The sequence below is a fragment of the Oryctolagus cuniculus genome (genome assembly GCF_964237555.1).
Source record: "Oryctolagus cuniculus chromosome 16 unlocalized genomic scaffold, mOryCun1.1 SUPER_16_unloc_1, whole genome shotgun sequence".
NCBI lineage: Eukaryota > Metazoa > Chordata > Mammalia > Lagomorpha > Leporidae > Oryctolagus > Oryctolagus cuniculus.
This window is the reverse complement of record NW_027208201.1, coordinates 704,801-710,800: the sequence shown is the minus strand read 5'-3', so window position 1 is coordinate 710,800 and position 6,000 is coordinate 704,801.

The following is a 6,000-nucleotide window of genomic DNA, read 5'->3' as shown; positions in this document are numbered from 1 at the left end:
TCTTGGGCACCCATGTGAGGGACATAATATCATCACCGTTTCAATACAACAACTCAAGCTGCTGCCTACAGCCTCAGAACTGGCTAGACAATCTCATGGCATGGAGATCTGAGGCATTGTTACTTGTTAAACAGACATGTTGAGGTGCAACCTTATAGAGTAGGGTTCCTCACATTGTCCCTCATATTCAGGTCCCTGTTCAGGCACCACTTGTGTGGGCCTGCTGCACCAGTCAAACAGAACCTAAAGGAGGGAATGGGAATGAAAAGAGGGACATGGGCCAGAGAATGGAGCCAAGACAAAAAGGCTGATCAAGGCTCATTTATTCCAGTGTCAACAATATTTATACATAACCAGCCACAGCTCAAAGAAGCACAAAAGATAACAACATACGCAAGCAACTTATTGGGCCTCTGTTAACACAGATAATTTTAACACAGTGTTCTTGATCATCAACCTCCTTCAGGATGGGAGTATGTGACTTTCTTACCCCAGGAATTCCACAAGCCAATATTGGCCTTGACTTGTCCAAAGGCTGCCTACAAGTGATAATTGTGTCACACATATGTGTATTCATTATGTAAAGATCTATTCTATTCTGACTTGGCTTCTTTACTTTTCTGTTTTAACATAAGAGTGTTCATATTTTATGTAGAAACACATAAGCATTTATTTTCCATGTGGAAGCATGATTTACTCCTTTATTGTACAAGATGTAGACATGGGAAATTAAATCAAAAATTAGATATAAAGAAAAATAGATAAACCATAAACAGTCATATTACTCAGAGGCAATCATTATGAAAATGTTATTTCAGAGTATGCTGTATACAAATATGTTTTTCCTGAATCTTCTGGGGTCCTGTAGTATCCCTTACATTGTGTCCTTAGTGTGTTATACTATTCAAATTAATGATAAAACTAGTATTCAAACAGTACTTTATGCTTTGTGTTTCTGTGTTGGTGCAAACTGTTGAAACCTTTACTTAGTATATACTAAGTTGATCTTCTGTAAAGATAATTAAAAATGAATCTTAATGAAGAATGAGATGGGAGAGGGAGTAGGAGATGGGATGGTTTTTAGGTGGGAGGTGGTTATGGGGGGAAACCTGAAAAATCCAAAAGTTGTATTTCATATTTATTAAATAAAAGTTTAAAAAATAGAAACCAGGCAAACATTGGTGGTACAGAACCACATTGACATTGTCTTTGCCGTTAAATGATGGTTGGGGTTAGCGAGTCTGTTCCTGTTATTCTGCACAAGTCTGGGTTTTTTCAGGGGATCAGGGTTGGCTTTGGACCCTAAGAGTACACCCATGGCTGATGATGGATTTGAATTTTTCCTCAAGAATTTTCTAAATTCCACCTAGGGATACCTCTGGGCCTCTTCATTAAATTTTTTAGATTACATTTATTTACTTATTTGAGAGGCAGAGAGAAAGAGAGAGATCTTGCATCCACTGGTTCACTCCCTAAATGGCCAATAAGTATGGAGCTGGGCTGAAGCAAAGCCAGGAGCCAGGATTGTAGGGGTCCAAGCACTTGGCCATCCTGCACTGCTTTCCCAGGTGATAAAGCATGGAGCTGAATCAGAAGAGGAGCAGCTGGACATGTATTGGTGCTTGTTTCTGTGGATTCATTCTAAGAGGAGAAGTGCATTGGGGGCAAGAGAGCATGGAGTCATAGCAAAGACCCTGAGAGTCAGGTGATAGTGGGCCTGTGGTGAGCAACACACAGACTCATTAATTTCAGTTGGTGCAGCAGCTTAACTGAATGCATGTCTTGCTTGCTCACCAGTGCCATCTAGGCACAGCCTTCTCATTCTAGCAAAGGTACTCACATAGGATGCCGGTGCCGCAGGTGCAGGCTTATGTTACTATACCACAATGCCCTACTTGGGGCTCTTCATCGTGACCTCTGGGGTTGCCACATCCCCAGTGTCACTAGAAGTTTGCAGAGACCCTCATGTGGACTACCACTAGCCCCTAACTTGGAACTTCAGTCAAGTCAGGAGCCTAGGCTGCACAGGCTCAGGTGAGGCATCTCAGGCAACAGCAGAGGCAGGAGCTTCACCCTGCATGGGAGCCCTCAGGACTTTCAAATCTTACCTGGTATCAGATTAGCCAGGCAGGTGTATTGATACAGTAGGAGTGCTGGTGGACTTCACATTCAATAACTCTTTGTGGAGGTCACAGGATGAGCACCTGCCCTTGGCAGTGATATGGTGCCTCTGCCCAATCCTGCTTCTTCTTGGCTCTGCAGTTCCAAGATGTAAGGCATGTAGCACCATGTGAAGTTTCTTCTCATTAGTCATTTTTTATTACAAAGGCAAGATCACTGGAACTGAAATTCCATATTCTTTGCATGCAACAACTATGTCCTGAGTTAATGTGGCAATGATACCTCTGATTACAACTTTTATCATTAATAGCTAGGTCATAGCTATTAAATTAGTGTATAGTGGATAGTATATTCTTTGCTGACTTGCCTTTCATGAATTGTCTGTTTTAAGATAGGCTTGTTTATTTGATTAAAAAGAAACACATTGACATTGATTTTTACATTCAATGTGAAATTGGCCTGTTCTCAGTTGTTGTTTAATAGTATCATAAGGCAAATAAAGCCAAGTATTTATAAAGGAGAAAGGAAAGCCAACTTCAATCCCGTTGCTCGGAGGCAGCTCCTATCTAAATAGTCTTTCAGACTTCCTGTACACACACACGTTTATTTCTGAAGGACCATCTGGTGTTCCCATGGAGATTGCTTCCATTATGCTTGGACTTTTCAGTTCACCCAGTCTTGACTTGGAGCTGTCTATTGCTCTTATTCCTAGGTCTTTTTTCCTTTTTGTCAGGGTCAATACCTCCCTCAGGCACTAGAGGGTGCCTGAGGCAGAGGATGGTTTTGAACTTTCCTGCAAGACTGCAGTGAATGCACCTGAGTGGGTAGGGGATGGTTCCAAGGGCTCTTTCTTGTGGAACCTCTCAGGTCGGCTCCTCCAGAGCAACACCTGAAGTTTGCAGAGATCCACACATCAGCCATCATGAATGCGCCTACATTGATCTTCAGCCAAAGGCAGGAACCTCAGCATGGTGAGTACAGGTTTCTCATGACAGGACAGAGGCAGGGAGCATGTCCTGTACAGGAATATGGGTCATGAGGCATGGGGAATGAGAAGAGGTCCCACCTTGCCTTGGCTCTTTTGTGCAGACTCTGAAGATAAGAGGCTTTATGAGTGTGGCCTCCAAAAGCTGAGCTGCAGAGGAGAAAAGTGTGTTCCTGTCAATGCTCCATCTGCTCCTCATTGCTCTGCAATTTGATGAGCCTCCCAGGCTCTGTACCAGGTTGTGTGACCTGGAGAGGAGCCAGGATAGGTCAATGTGAGGGTTCTCCTGGGGAATTGTGAGGAAGGAGAGTCCTTATGGCTTCTTCCCCACCACTTTGGTGAAACCTAGTAATCCTGTAATGGAAAATAATTCTAATGCACCTTGTCTCTCTTGGGCTGGAAATTTACATCTTACTTGAACAGTATATTATGGATTGTTTTTATTCTGGAATAGGATGTCTTACCTCACTGAGACTCTAGTGTATGAAGAGAAAGTTATTTTTTTCTTTCCTTGTTTCTGCAAACCTCAAAATCACCTTGAGAACATTCTTAAACAGGGGAACTGCTGAGATACACTCTGTGATGTCTTATCTGGTAGAACTGGGTGTGGCCAGTGGGGTTCAGCCCCACATGAAGTGAGTAGGAACCTCTGCCCAATTCTGCAAAATTACTGATTTGAAATTCCCCTCTCTTTCTTCTCAAAGAAATCATGAGAGTTTCTAACACAAAGCATCAAGCTCTTTCAAACAGTATAATTCTGATTACTTTGTTGAATTTGCTTGAGGAGAAAACCCCAGGAATAAAGGAAGTGGATTGCAAACACTTGAACATCTTCGTATAAACCAAAAACAGACAAAGGCCAAGATTCATCCTAATAGGAAAAGATTTGTGTGTAGGTCTATATCAAACTGGGGCACATAAATGTGGGAATACCAGATAATCAATGAGTATGGTCAAGAAAATGAAAGCACTCCACATGGGATCATCCTATGTCCAGAAGAAACCAACATGATTCTTAAGTAGAGGAAAAGATCCTCATAAGAATACAGGTACATCACAGGTGAAAAATCACTAAGAAGGACCTTATAAAGTTGCCTCATTAGACATGTGAAACAAAAATAGATGATTTTTATGACAGCAGAATAAAACAATATTAAATTTACAATAAGTGCTTCAGACACTAAACCCCCAACTGTTAGCTTTCCCAGTGTCAAAATATCTTCTTACTACTTATATCTGTTTGAAGAGATAAAGGCTGGAATTATATATCATATTATTTTGCAAACTGTCAGACAAAGCCTGTTTGGTAGAGATCATACACAGCTTTATGGAGAAGAGGAGGAGGAGGAGATGAAGAGGACAGAGCAATTAGAGAAAAACTGGAAGAATGATAAATAAAGGAATAGGAACAATATAGATCAGAAAATACATTTTTGCTTAGAAGGAGGATTTTCAACTTATCTCCTCAAAAAGCAACATACATAATATAAAGATACTTGAAAAGAGTGATATGTTGGAAACATAAAATCCTGTGTCCCAAAATTGAAAGATTCCTCTTCCTCTTAGGCACACAGCAAGCATGAATAAGCCATCAACATGAAGTAGCCAGTACAACACGACTGAATTCATGGGGCTATTGAAATACAAGGGGCGCCTGTTCTCTCCTTGAGGAAGTTTTGTGAAAGTGCCTGTAGAAATGCATGATGTTTTTTCTTCACCTGCAAGTCTATCTGCATGCAAGTCTGGAGGAAAGATTCAGAGAATAAGACCTATTTGGAGTTAGAACTTCTATCAGCAGTATTAGTTATTTTAAGATACTTTTTAAATTTCCATAGAAAACTAGTTAGCAGCCATTCAGCTTCACTAGGTGCCATGCCTTTTGATCTACAGTACTTGAAGTACCCCAGAAAGTGATTCTGACATCTTCTAAATGTTCTGCATTTCATGATTCTCCTTCTTACAGGTTCTGAATCTGAGTTAGTTTCCTGATTTAGGATGGGAGCTGATGCTCAGGTTTGATAAGAAAGAGGCTTAACAGTTATAGATCCCAAGCCTTGTGCTCCACCATTCTCCTGAATTGGATATCCTGTCTCTGCTGGCTACAGAGCCTTCAGGTGAGTTATTCTTCAATCCTATGACCTTGCACAAAGTTGTATTCATGTTGACACTGTTCAGGGAATCATTTAATGATGTGCTATTTTAAATAACCATTTTGGCCCATGAATGGAACATGTGCAAAAACTTAACAAGAGTGATTTGCATTTAATTTATTATGGTTTCCTTTGAAAATCAGTTTCTCTTCTTCATGGTGCAGGCAATTTAGACAGAATATTCAGAGCCTGTTCTGACATTTGCTCAAATACAAAATCCAAGGACTTGAGAGAGTCAGCTGTTGACTCAAATAAAATTAATTAGTGTTCATATTAATTTGATTGTTGTGTTAGTCACCTAGATTTTCAATATAACAACATACCATGACTTTCTTACTTAACATCAGGAATTTATTTTTCAGAATTCTTGAGGCCAGAGATGAGGATACTGGGTGTGTGAGGTGACCCCTTCCTCTTTTGTCCTCTGGGGAATCTGATGCTGGAATGCTCTTGGCTAAGTGCTGACTGAGACTGGCCCTTCTAGGTTCTCACCTGACAGCTCCCATTGCATCCTGTGAGGCAGTCTATTTGTGTCATATTAAACAGCAAAGTTTTTGGATTAAATCTAATAGCAGTTTGTCTCTAGGATCTTGCTAACCATAAACTTTGATATCATCAAAGCACCTGGGTGTAGAAAAGATGTGCCAAAAATAGGTTTTCTGGGGGGCAGAGCCAAGATGGTGGAATAGTGAGGGCGCACACTGATAGTCCGGGAAAAGATAGTTTAATAAAAGTGGAGTTACT